Genomic DNA, 14923 nt, shown 5'->3' on the forward strand with positions numbered 1-14923 from the left:
TTAAGAATGTAGCATTCTCTTTTTTTTTATTGAAAATACATAATTTATAAAAACTTCTTTAAAAAATAAAAAATAAAACCACGCCCAGCAGGTTCAAACCTGCGCCCCTCGGGAAATGCTCCCATGACTGACCACTAAGCTATAGTTACATTATTTGACATGTGATAAATTTAACTAATTGTTTTTACAATTTTCTCTGAAATGTTTTCTAAATTGCGCTACTAATTGGCAATCTGCTTTTGTATTTGTATTTTAAATCAAAGTATTACCTTAATTACTAACCGTTGTAAAAAGATTTTTTTGTTGGTTATATTATATTTCTCAAAAGTTTATTATACTCGTACTCGACTTTTTTTTTTAAATAAACTGAATGTTAAATATTATATCGTGACATTTTTTTATATATTTGTTATTTTTAAATGTCAATCTATTATTTTTTTGCCCAGTTTCACATATTTTTGTCAACGTCAGTCGGCAACACTGCGTACACTCACCGAATATTAGTTATAATGTAATTTTTCTAGACTAGTTTTGTCGTTTTTCTTTTTCGCAAAGAAATAAGGCTAACACAGTTATAGATAATGAAGATAAAACTAGTAGATATTATTACAATTTCACAAGAGTTTGTTGTTTACATGCTGCATAAACAAGTGTTGCAGGTCGACCCAGAAGAGTCGAGTTATGACTTTTTAAAATATATTTTATCACATATCAAATGATTTACTAAATCTTATTCAAATCAATCAAAGAAAAACTTTCTTCTCTTCAAAGTGTAGATCACAGAACAGATTAATAATATGCAAAATCCAGTCGCCATTGACCAAGAATAATAGGCCGTTTTAGTTTATGACATAATGACGGTCGTGCCATTTAACACAAATTACGAATAATGGAAACGCGTCTCGTTTATGTAACAAAATTTAATTCATTTTATGATACACGCGTAAATAGGGATTTCAATACCGAATGAAAATGTCTATACCGTTTTTTCGGTATTTCTGATTGAATACCGGTATTTCTTAAACATTAAAAAACAGAAGTAGGTGCTTATCAATAAATATAGCTTTTAAAATCTTTTTAAAATATTATTTTATAGCAAAAACCTACATACGTACATTTATTGTAGAACTAGTGATTTTTTTTACAATTAATTTGAATATATTGATAATTTTAACTAAAGCCTTCAAAAGTTCATCAAGTGCAAATAAGTCCGGCTGCAGGAAAAGCTTCTTAAATTCAACGCTTGTACAGTCATCAATAATTATTATAGAATAATTGAACATTTTTGTCACGGATGTTTTCTATTTCGAAATAATATTATAATAATTCATCCCGACAATTTCTTATCTAAATATATTTGATGAGATTTGTTTCATTATTTTTTCACCTCTGTTGGATTAACTCAATAAATTTGCATTTTACCAGCACATAGCTTATAATTCATTTTCAAAAACGTAAATGAGTGTGCTTTCTTAATACCGAAAATTCCAGTATTTTGGATTTTTAAAACCGGTATTTCTGTATTGATAAATACTGGAATACCTGTTTTTAAATACCGGTATTGCAATTCCTACACGTAAATATTAAAATTTTTTTTTTTTCAGAGCATTTACGATCCTAATAAGATCATATGGGCCTCCACGGGGTGAAGGTTAATATTTTCAGTTTTTTTTTACGAGAAATGGATGTTAGCCACTTCCTCAAACTATTAGGTACATACTCTGACTCATACGCAAATTGAAAAACAATATATGTACTTGCCAGACCCAGGATTTGAACCTGGGACTCACGACGCTATAGATAGGCCGACGCTTAAGCCGCGCGGTCATCGTGGGAAACTCTTTAACAAATCTTTATTATTTTTTTAGTATATTCCATATAAGGGAGCCCACTTCGCGACCCGAGAACTACAAGGTTCTAAGTGTCGATTTTTGGCCAAACTAAAGTAATGATGAGGAAGTCTTCCAAGTCACATTATCTACATAATATATTAATATGAAGTCGATATTTCTTATATTTTTTCATTAAACCCCAATACTACCGAGTTCTATGTGCACTTTACACAATATCTGGGATACTACAGAGTTCTATCATAATCTAAAAAGATCCGTCGTTCTACAAAGTTCTATGTGATTTGACATTTCGCGGTTGTGGAAACATTTAAAGCTGTTAAAATGGTTTTAATTTCAATATGAAGAGTAAAATATTGTTGTTTTGTATTTTCAATTTATTATTACGACTTCATGCAGTGTCTTTAACTATATAAACCACGAGTATTTACATAAACTACTATAGCTTCGAGATACATAACCTCAAAAAAATGTTTCGTGATATTTGATATCAACAGTAAATTTTGAACTTACTTCTAGATGAATTATAATATTATGAAACGTAAGTAAGCTTCAATTATATTATCTTATTTTTTTTAAATTTTGTTACAAACGCCGTTACAGTTACATATTCACAAACCGTTAATTATAATTTACATAATTAATTGTTTTCATAATTTGAATGTCGAACGAACATTGTACATTTTATTCTTCGACCTTTTGTTAATAATAATGTCTAAATATTAATAGTATTGCATTCATTGACTTTATGTTTCAGGTTTAATCTGTGGATCTATTCTATACTTATCGACCGCTAAAGTGATAAAGTGATAAATATTATCAAACTTAACTTAACTTAACAGCACCTCTCTTGCTTATTGCAACAATTATAACCAACATATTGCAATTGTTACACTTTATACATACTTTGATATAAACCTATCCTAAGTTTTGTAATATTTATCACTTTATCACTTTATCGGTCGATTAGTATAGAATAGACCCACTTACAGTGATATAAATGTTTGAGATGTCTCAAATCTCAGTAGATGAGGTGAAGAAATGGATATGTATTATACCATCCATATTCCTGAGAATTTCCTAGAGATTGAGTATATTAATTATACAATATCATTATGATACTCGTATTATGATGTAATGATGGATCTGAAAGATATGCCTCTTCTTGGCTTGAAGTTTATTCTAAAACTGAGGCGAATAATTATTTAATAGAAGATTTTTACACAACATTCCCTCAGCCATTAGTAACAACAATCGTGTATAAAAAATTAAGAGAACAGACCAGTTGAAATTGAACCATCAACATTGGGCTTGTTGCATCAACAATAGTTTTGTATTTTATATTATATTTTCAACATATTTTTCATTTTAAAATGGTAATAAACCCAAAATAGAAAAAAATATTTAAGTTTTTCCGAATTTCCCATTTTCCCAACAATTTCCATACATTTTCTCCGGAAAAAAATATTATATTCGATAACTTTCAAGAATTTTATTTATTTTTAGATGAATAGTGAAACTATGTATCCTGAATCACTAGGATTTCCATACAAATTTCAGTTAGAACCTTGTAGTAAAGGCGATTTGTTTGAGTTTCAGGTGGACATGGTTCTAACTGAATTTATGACATGTAAAATTAGCTATTAAAAACTAGTTTTAACGTAATTTTTTTGACAGGTACACCATAGCAGTACCATCATTGATATATTCAATCAAAAAAATAATTGAAAACATTCACAATTTACAAAATACAAGCATTCAAAACTTCAACAGCCCATAACTTTTTTGCTGCAGTTGTCCACTTAGAACCCTGTAGTTCTCGGGTCGCGACTTGTCTTATTTTTTTCCCCTAAGTGAGGTGGATTTTTATTGGACTAATATTAAACTAAGTGGAATTAGTACTACATAATAATATAGTGTTTAAAATAAATTAATACTGTGATTATATTTAAATTCTCTATGCTGTCGCTTACACCCTGCTGTCATACGATTGAAGCAATGGAAAACAATGGAAAACAATTTATAGAATTAACAGTTTAAAAACGTCTAAAAATTTTGGTATTTTCCACAGATACGGATAATAATAGTGTGAAGTTTACAACAAATCGCTCTGCAATGCATAATCACATGCAGCTAAAATGTAATTGTTAGTCCACGATTCCTTTTATTCAGCTTTACTTTAACGTATTTAGATTCATACTATCGACCGAAGGTACTTGATAGAATTTAAATTTTATACTATTCCATTTGAGTCGTTTTTTGTGACCCTAGTTTCGCCTTTCGGCATCTTCAGGCGCTGTGTATACTCACCAAAGGCAAACACACACTGACAATGAACACTCTTAACACTAACTTATATAATAAATCAATACCTACCAGATTATTTTTGAAGTTATACTTCTTTTGGCGCGTTTGGGAAAACAGATCAGAATGTATTTTTAGCGTGTGACGAAGTTGCGCGCGCCAATGTAACACATATTTTTTATAATTTTATTCATTTCGGTCTCAAAGGTACATGCGCATGCGCATAGTGTCATTTAGTTAGTTGTTCAATACAACCACGTAAAGAGCACGTGTTGTACCTAAACATAACCAATATTGTGTCATAATAAATATATATGTTTATAAACAAATTTCTGGAGACTAACATTATACACTTTTAAATTATATTCATAAAACTTTATTTATATTGGAGTGTAGGTATATTTATTTTTCATTGTAAAGATTGTGTATCAAGATTTGAGGCTCTATTTATGTAAGCATTATTTATGAGTAAATTTATACATCAATAAATAAATAAATTTTGTTAATGTTGAGCTGGTAAATAATTTTAATTCATCATGGGCACTTCTGAATCGATTATAACCGCTGTAAATGGCAAAGATGAGTTTTGGTCCAATACAATAATTAAATTACAATATTATCATGTATTTTATGAGACACAGATGAATTGCGTACGTTTTCATAAACACAATCCACTGTAATATATTAAGACTCAGGTAACGGCTTATTTTGTTTTGTTACGCCAAAGGAGTATAACTTCTAACGCGCGTATATAAGTACACACACCGATTTTTAATACAACTCTTATTAAACCACAAATTTTGACTTGCAACGCAAAATTTTAAAAGTAACTTTAGTACTTGCCGTACTTACTAGCAATATTTATAATATTAATACTATCGACCGAAGGTACTTGGTGGAATTTTAATTTAAATCCTGTGTCGCAAAAATCGACTCAAATGGAATAGTGCAAAACTTAAATCCATTAGAATGTTTAGATTCCATCTAGTAGAGGGGTTTTTTTCAACATCTTTGGAAGGAACAGAATTTACCCGTCACAATTTAAACAACACAAGTGAAAGAAAACATTTTTTGCGATGCGTGAAACTGGGGCAATTTATCAAGCGGGGTTTACTTTCTTTACTTCCGGCTCGCAGCGAAATTTGTCGCATGCCGTTTATATCCATTACCCCGGTAAGCCTGCCTTCTCATTGGAGGCTGTATTCTGCAAGGCTTTGAACTTCCGCCTGGCGTCTCTCTGTGCACATCCAGATATGAATGATTGAGGAGGTGCGGTGTTATGTTTGAATAATCTCGACACAGCTTAATCCTTAATGTATGCCTGTTTATGTCATATGCATTTGCTTTTTGTCAAATTAAATTTAATGTATACCTCATCAATTTATTTGGAATATGAATCGTTTGAAGTACTTCTACATTAAGTATTGGTGTGGCAAAATTCAATTTACTGTGGTACATATAATTTGAGGGGCTGAATATTAAGAGCGTACATAAGTGAAACGGCAAATAATTTTCAACAGTATGTGGGACGTAATTTCGACCGCGTTGCCAGTTGGGGAGCGATAGTCGACATGTGAGCATGTCAATTTGTTTTGTGATGGCGTCGGAGGAATATATTCTTAAATCGTGTAAAGATGAATAAAAAACGTTCCGCATGTACTTGAAAAAGAAAACGTGTCAATGAATATACTATTATTATTACGAATATAATAATAAACATAACATTAAAAGGACGCATGTTGAATTTTTATGACAAATTATATTTCGTTCGGCTCGCGTCATTTGCACAATCCGCGCATCGCCTAATCACGATCTTTTTAGACCATGCCTCAGCTGAGGTATAGCCTTAAACGAATACATAAGTAACAAACACTTAAAAACATAGAAGTGTATGTAATAGTTTTCACATCATATCTACTACCTCATAGAATAACACACTAACTCTAAATTATCATTTTTTCAGGAGAGCAAAAAGAACATTCAAAAAATTGTGTAGCAAAAGCCGTTTATTATATGCAAATATTATTTAAATTATAATTTATAACTTTAAATGGTGAATTATTTAAGCAGACAATCAACTTTCGCATGACATTAATTTAGGAAATAACACACTAAATGTGTTTTTCCACGATATGTTTGACTACTAAAATATTACATCTAGATTTGGTGTGATTTTTCCCGTTTATATATTTGAAATATTCATTATATTCGTGAAAAGGGATTCAACGTTTGAACATGTACCTACCGTTTAAAAAAAATGGTTAGGTACACGTTCAAACACGCGCGTGAACATAACCTTACTCCCTACTTCATTTATCGTTTGTCAATTTATAGCTACGGCCGTATGTTGTAGCTTAGCCACTGGGAAATGCCAATAAAAATGGCGTATTTCAAAAAAAATACTACCTTATCCTTAGGTCAATAATTATTATAAAGCAAACATTATTCGTAAGATGTTTATCACATTTGAATGGTCAAAGACATAGCTGATAATCAGTGTCTTTCGAATGATCTTCAAATGTGTAAATCTTGCCCATTTTTTGAATAATAAAATGCCTAATTCTTGTAAAATTTGGGATCAAAAACATTATAAAATATATTTTTTTATCGTAAATATGTAACTATATAATGTTAACATTAATTTTACTAATGGTTTTGTAAATGCGTTTAAAAATTAATAAAACTAAAAAATCTTAACACCACTGCACATGGACGTACTGAAATATGACTATATTCTAAAACATTAGCTCGAGAGGTTTAAAAGAATACTATTTTATGTAATAAAAATATTTTATATAGTCATAAAATGTTTATAATAAATATAAAGGATAATAAGGCTTCAAATTATATAAATAGATTATCTACTACGTTTAAGGAATGTCCAGGGTTATGCTCTGAAAATACCATAAAATCTCCATTTTGACCTATGCTGAGCATGTGGGCCGTTAATAAACTATTTTTTTTATTCACGAACGACGAATAACGAATAAGACACATAAGATTTGAGAATGCAAAATTTTATAAAACATTATGTAAGTATAACATTCTATTAAAATTGTCGTATTTTAATAACATGCCCGGCCAGATAGGTGTCTCTCGTGATAATATGGCATGACAGCAGCATGACATGTGTCATTATTATAAAGAAAAAAAGTAATAAAAGCCATAAAAATGAAAACATAAAAGAGTACCTAATTTAAACATACAAAAGCAGTGAAAATACATTTATGGGTGGCCCTATTTAAGAATTTATAAAATAGTGTCCAACTAAACCTAAACTCACCTTCACGCAAGTGGAATATATCGACACCCGAAGCATTTTGGTTGAACATAGTTATCACCTTCCCAATTGGCATTACCAGTGGCAGGTTGGTTCTGCAAATTGTGAGAATAATATACATTCGGTTAAGACGGAGTGTGGTGCGAAGCGGGTTGTTTTTGAGGTCCCATTTTGAGAAAATACAATATTAAAGTTTTTATTACTGTATCCCAATCTTTATTAGATTTTCGCTGGATGTCGCCAAATGCATTGATTCAGTTGTTTTCAACGGGCATTAAACGACTACAGTGCCGCCCTAAGCCGCCGGTTATTAATTGAGCGTAGTTATACGCAAAGCAGCCAGTCCACACAAACAGAGATAGAAGCACTTTTATGTAAAATGTGTTTCTTTAAATCCACAAAGCCTATGTATACTGTCTATACCTTTGAAATTTTGATGTTTTAGCAGTCCAGGCTGTTTTGTGCAAAACGGGTTTTTTAGAATGTTCATTCTTGAATGTAGCCAACTCTTATTTTTGTAAGAAAAATCGTTATTTTTGCATTTATTTTCTTAAAAAAAAACTTTCCAAGTTATTCAAGTATTATGGGAATTACAAAGTTCTGAAAATAATTCGAAAAACTTGTAAATTATACATTAATATTTAGCTGCTTCGCACTAATTTTTACATGACAAATCTATAGAATATATTATATATATATTATATTATATAATAAAATGAAAAACATATAATGTAATTGAGAAAATAATGTTTATTAATTGAATAAAGAAAAACACACCTTACAGTCAGGATTTTAATAATTAGGTAATTACATAATATTATCATGTGACTGCTTTTTGCAGATCAAATATGGCATATTTTAAGAACGCATTTATATGACATTTTTGTATGAAAGCAGCTTGGTTGCTTTATGCAGATCGAAAATGTCATATTCTGCGATTTGCAAAATCTTTAAAACGCATTTAAATGAGATTTTTGTATGACATCAGCTTGGCTGATTTGTGCAGAATGTAAAACAAACATGTGACATTATGGAAATCACAATAACTCATTTTTTTCAAGATTGTGGCCTGGCTGCTTTATGTATAACTACACTCAATTGATGATGATGCTAATATATAACGTATACATAATAATATAATATACAATCTATTTACAATGCACAACACGACTTGCAAAATAGTTGACCATGTTCTATCTCACTATCTGTAGACTCGATAAAAACTGGCAAATGGACATTGGATTTGATATATTTAACTGAATATATTGAAACATATATATGTGCATGTGTTAGACGAAGGGGTAGTATAAGCGTTTAATCAGACAGTTGGACAGATTGGATTCCTCCAGCAAGGTCAGATCGGGGAGAGGAAATAGTTGGCTATATATTCTGCAATATATTATGATACATAAAACGGGGCTGCCAATAAAGAATTTTGGCTATAACTAGAGAGAGTTTCACTAACTTTTTAAATTACAAAATTTTAATGACGATTTGTCAACGTTTTTTGGTTGGATATAGACAAAATAATATTATGTACTCACTTCGGTGCACTATTTCTTTTATTTAACTAAAAAGACACAAGATTTCAGAATTTCACATTCTATATACTGAATACATATAATTTGAAAACATCTCGTGCATAATATACCTACTAAAACCAATAGCCAACATTATAACGCAATTCGATAAGCATTTCATGTAACAACCACTGGTTAAAATTGTCGTAATTAACTAAGATGCCCGTAGTTTAATTGGAAAAATTGATTTCCGTGATTTATTACCTTCGTCAAAATACACCACATTATAGCATTCCCTCTATTTTAGTAGTTTTAGAAATTTAGGTGAAGAATAAAACGCTTAAATTCATAATATTAATAAGTCATAGATATATCTCATTAGTTAACGCCATTAAATTTCCAATACGTTACAATTGTTCCCAGAACGGACGATTTTACACCTCTTGAGTGTAGTATTTTTATTGTTTATAATTACTAATGATCTATAATTAGGTTTTGACGATTTATACGCGTATCCAGTGTATTATTATACGGTATGGGTTTTTTACAAACACTTCAACTATTCATATTTTTACCACGTTTTCTTAGCTCGTATTCTTGTTTGTCCGGTGGTTGTTTATCCAGTACAAATCTTGCAATCGATTTTTAACTAACTTCCCGACTAGCTAGACATTTGAAACTTTTAGAATATATCAGAATACGATGCCAATGCATTCTTTTAATACTTTTAGCAATCTTTAAGTAGAATTGAATTCATTTTCAGTTAATTCTGTTTTGTATGAAAAGTTATTTCGGAAGAAATCCGTAATCCAATCCACTATTATTGAATGCTAAGGGGGTGGTCCTAGCAACTAAATTATTAATATATACATACGTGCATTACTATGGAAATCAAAATGATATTTCAGTATTCTATATTTGTTTGTTTGTTGCAAAATAGCAAAAAAATGATTTGTTGACAATTGCCTTATTTGTCCTAATTTATTAATAACTAGAATTGTCAAGTTTATATGATTCAGCAGAAAATTTAAAAACGTGGTATATAAAAAGTTCTTTTTATCTTGTGATTATTTTGTTATATTTTATATTGTGATCCTTGACTTAATATGTAGGTGATACCTACAGTTTTTATCAACTTTATTGTATTAATTTATTATATAAGTTAGAGTTAACTGTATTGAGTGTGGATTTGCTTTTTGTGAGTGCACATAGTGCCTGAGTATACCGAAAGGCAAAACCCGGATCGCAAAAAAGACTCAAATGGAATAGTACAAAACTTAAATCCATTTGAGCTTAAAATCTTTATGGTCAGTAACGGCCGCGTTTTGTTGTATAATATATCTCGACAGTAAGGCTTCTCAAAAAAGGCAGCCCTGTTTGATGGATCCTGCTGCAGACAGACTGATGGATTGCGTTCATTTCACATATCGTTGGCGGAAAACAACACCGTGTAGATAATTCATCAGAATGAAAGCCACTGCGGCTCTTAATTTATCAAATTTCTCTCACCGTATTGACTATAGGTATTCCCTAATGATTTATTTTTATAGAGCATAATATATCGACACCTGATAGGGTAAATGGTCCAATGCCTGTTTTATTAACTTGAATCTCGCCTCATGACAAGGGATAAATACACCCGATCCCTTAGACCAGTGCTCCGCAACCAGTGTGCCGTGGCACACTGGTGTGCCGTGAGACGATGCTAGGTGTGCCGCGGTGCAATAGCCAAATTTGCGTACATGGCTGGTAATATATTGGAGCACATGGATAAACCAAATAAAACAATGCAAGGTCAGAATGAAAATATATTGACGTGCTCTGATAAATTAGAAGAATTCAAAAATTTTGGCAGAATGAGTTAAGAAAAGGATCTCTACAAATATTCCAAAGGAACTACCAGACCACCATTGAAACCAAGCAATTAAATATGGATCCGGATTTCGGTTAATAAAAAATATCCTCGGATTTCCTACAAGGCTATCGCAGTTCAGCTCCCATTTTCGAGTCAAAAAAAGTCGCCTGCGGCGCTATTTTACTACGTTACTATTAATATTTTAAAACATGTGACTGTAGGATACAATTCATTATTATTGTGTCAATACTCGACAAATAATTATTCCTAACCCGACAACTAACCATAATTATATTAATATAATATAACCATACAAAAAATCGCTAAACATAAAATCAATACCATTAATTTTACCTCAAACACTATTTGAAAAACGCTATTTTAGAGTATCACACTATCTTTAACCTTAGCGATAGGTAGGGGGGGGCATGTTTTGGTGTATAAAAATGTTTTATGTGTGTCGTGGAATTCTGGGAAGACCTTTGGTGTGCCGTGGGTGGGAAAATGTTGCGGATTAGACTATAGATACTAGAAGCCACCCATTGCATTGCTAAATGAAGCTGCGTGCCGTGCCTTTGGTTTGTGGGCGAGCGAACGCATTCGTATTCAAATGTTCGAGACCATAGACCATTTTGCTAGTGCTCGCCTAAGGTGCTCGCACTAGACGCTCAGAATTAAAATATATTTTTTACGTTATATCGTATTTTTAAGCGGTCAAAATGCAACCATTAGGTAAACATATCCATAATTTAAGTTATTTTAAAGAAACACGGTCACTTGATATTAAAATATATAATAATATACAAATAAATTATCACGATCATGTATCAACTTACCTATAAAACAGCGGTTTCCAACCTTTATGCCTCCCCGAAGAAGAAAAAAAACTTCCGCGCCTCCCTTACCTTTTATTGTTTTAATAGATTAAATAATATATAAACGTTTTTATTAATAAAAACTTTATTATAAAAAAAACTGGAAACTAAAATTAACAGAATAATAACAAGGTTTAACTATAACATACACTTAATATTCATCCAAAATTGAATTAAGGTTTCATTTTGAAACTTTTGTTTTAGTAGGCTATCGCATGATAATTCTATCAGCTTTTCCTTTTCAATGGTTGTCAGCTCAAATTCGTCATCTTCATTGTCGATAAATGGATTCTATACCCACAAAAACTTTGAGAAATCAAGGTCTTTAAAATAATTTGAAAAATGCAGCACTAAACCATCCAAGTGTTCAATAAAAAGATTCTTGCTTGTTTCTTTGCTAATTTCTCCGCTCCAAATATTTTTTAATAGGATTTAAATATATGTATTATGTATTATATATTAAAATAAACATTCATGCACTGAATTTTCACTGTTACGTTAAGATATGAAGTTTTATTTATTTGTAGATATTATGGTATGAAAATTTATTTATTAAAAAATTTTGGCGCCTCCCCTGGCAATAGATCGCGCCTCCCAGGTTGGAAACCGCTGCTATAAAACGTAATACCATCTTCTTGCTTATCATTACGGCTACCACATTTTAATACAACACACAAAACCATATTTTCTACTTAATTAACTAAAAATATTTACCACTGACTTTATGTTTAACACAAAAAATAGCAATTTTAGCAACACGGTTATCGACGCTTAATTAAGCAATAAGGTAAGATTTGGCGGCTACACCGTAGCAAACCATCTCCCACATCTGTAAACCTTTTATCTTACTCTAGCGCGTGTCGCAGCGTTATCTTTTATTTAGGTACACTGATTTTTTTGCTTTAACACGGTTTAAAAAACTAAAAAGAATAAAAATACGTTATGTATGTACATATTTATCAAAAAATTGCGTTGCAATGGACCGCACGCCACTGGTGCATACATATGTTGTCACCGGATGCCGCCCAGACACCAGACACCCATACGTACATATATGGCGCTACTAGTCAGTCACTTCGGGTTCGATACGAGAGACGCGCCGCGTACTTCGACGTCAGCGTCATTAAATATTTCCAGCGATGACAGTATTTTTTCGCCAGAGAAAAACAGCAGTAAACGGGCACGTTTATTATCAAGTAGCGAGTCTGAATGAATATATTTCTCTATAATAAATTTAATTTAAATCGAAAACTGTGTATTTTTATGTATAAATATAGGAATGTACTTATAAATAATAAATAATTTCGATTTATTTTTGAGTTCAAGAATTTCGTATTTTGCGTTGATTTTAAGTAACGGAACCTATCTACCATTTTTGTATGGGCAGTGGGCAGCATATCTTTTTTTACACTGTTTTGTTTTGCACGGTAGTGTTTGGAACGTATCCCTCGTGCAAAAAGAGGATCGGGTATATGTCACCGATAATGTCCCCTAAAAGATAGAAACTGTCCATTGTCTCACATTTTATTTTCAATCGTTAAATTTCTTTGAAACCGGAAATTTGTACGTATGCAGTTCGCAGTATCACACTTAACCGTGAAATGTTATATCGGAAATATATGGTGGTATATGAAAGACCGTCCAATCTCTTTGAGTCGTATAGTACTGACATAAAATTCATGTCTAAATATAACAAGGTTCTTGTTGGTTTACAGGAAGCCAGCGGCAAACAAATTTTGAAAATATGCGATATACTGGATTATGTGTTAGGTTAAGTTAGGTTAGGTTGGGATCTAATAACATTGGAACATTTTTGTCTGCAATGCTCCGCGAACAACGCGTATTTTTTAAAATCTCGGTGCTATAGAGATTACTTTCCGATAAGAAAGCTCACGGCGAACTGTGCTACGGTGAAATGCAATACGTAAAATTAACATGTACCCCTTTGAAGCATGTATGAAGGATAATTGTCCGAAACTATCAGATCAATTGACAAAATGGCAAAATAGCATTCAAACTAAAAGAAAATTTTATCATCTTTGCTATCAAGCAATTTTTTACAATGGTCAATCCCAAGAAGACCATATGGGCAGGGAACCCAGAAATAATGTGAACTGAAATATCTAACGGGTGTGGAGTAACAGGCAACCGATATCGAGTATGGAGGAATATGGGATAAACTTAAACACGTGTCTTGAATACGCTTGTCTTTCATTCTAACAACTGCTCTCAGTTTATGCACTGACGCTCATTCAATATTGGTGTATTTAAAAATTGCAATATACACTATTGCACGTCTATAATGTGCGGTTAATTTTCGTAGGACACTCACACATTAAAAACCGTGTGTCAAAATGTAGCGTATTCGGGTATATAGCCTATCGAATTTTATTTATTAATCTGTTCTGTGGCTACCACAGAGTAAAGACTATAAGCGAGTACAAGTCACAAAAAAATTTCAAAAAATGGTGACGGTTAAATTGTTAACTCATTACCACACACATTTTTATTCATTAAATTTACGAAATGTTATATGCATAGCATCATTTTGTTTTATTAAATACTACTGAAATATACACCATATTTAAGAATTTAAGATTTTTTATTACACCATATACGTACATACATCACCATGTTCAATTCTAAGATAATCACAAATGGTTGTCTGCAGAGGTTGTTTTACCAGATTTTTGTTTCTACGATAAATAGATATTAGCAACATGCTCCATCTATTGGGTCCATCAGTGTAAATCTACATCGAAAAACAATTTGTAATCTTTGGCCAGACTCAGAATTTGAATCTGGGACCCACAACATTATAAGCCTATCGCGTAACCGCATGGCCATCGTGGACGTAATTATAAAACCAAATTACAGTAATAAAACACACCACAGAAATATCTATATATGTATATATATCAATAGTTTTATAAGTAGGGTTTTGAGCTGTAGTTTGCATAGGCAACGATGAAATGTGGTCACCAAAAGCTAAATTGATATAGGCGCAAAAACTGCCACCGCTTAGTTTTCTGATAAGTAAGCTTTGGCAATACGCAACCAGAAATCGAACCTACGACATATATTAGAAGATTGTAATTTGAAAATAGAATGATTTTTAAGAACAAATCTACGATATTTGAATTCTATGTGTTGATGGTGGTTTTGGGCTATGAATTCAAAATGATCCGAATATAACTTAAACCAAAATTCAAACAGCAAACTTTTTCTCACGATCTGTA

At 31.6% G+C, this 14923-nt stretch overlaps 1 protein-coding gene across 1 annotated transcript in view; it reads left to right on the forward strand.

Moving 5' to 3' along the window:
- LOC147075289 (multiple PDZ domain protein-like) overlaps positions 1 to 14923 on the forward strand; it is a 665568-nt gene that overhangs the window by 390596 nt on the left and 260049 nt on the right. The window lies entirely within an intron of this gene.

Source organism: Rhyacophila brunnea, unplaced genomic scaffold, assembly GCF_057557595.1.
Source record: "Rhyacophila brunnea isolate RB1 unplaced genomic scaffold, BYU_Rbru_1.0 scaffold_15, whole genome shotgun sequence".
NCBI lineage: Eukaryota > Metazoa > Arthropoda > Insecta > Trichoptera > Rhyacophilidae > Rhyacophila > Rhyacophila brunnea.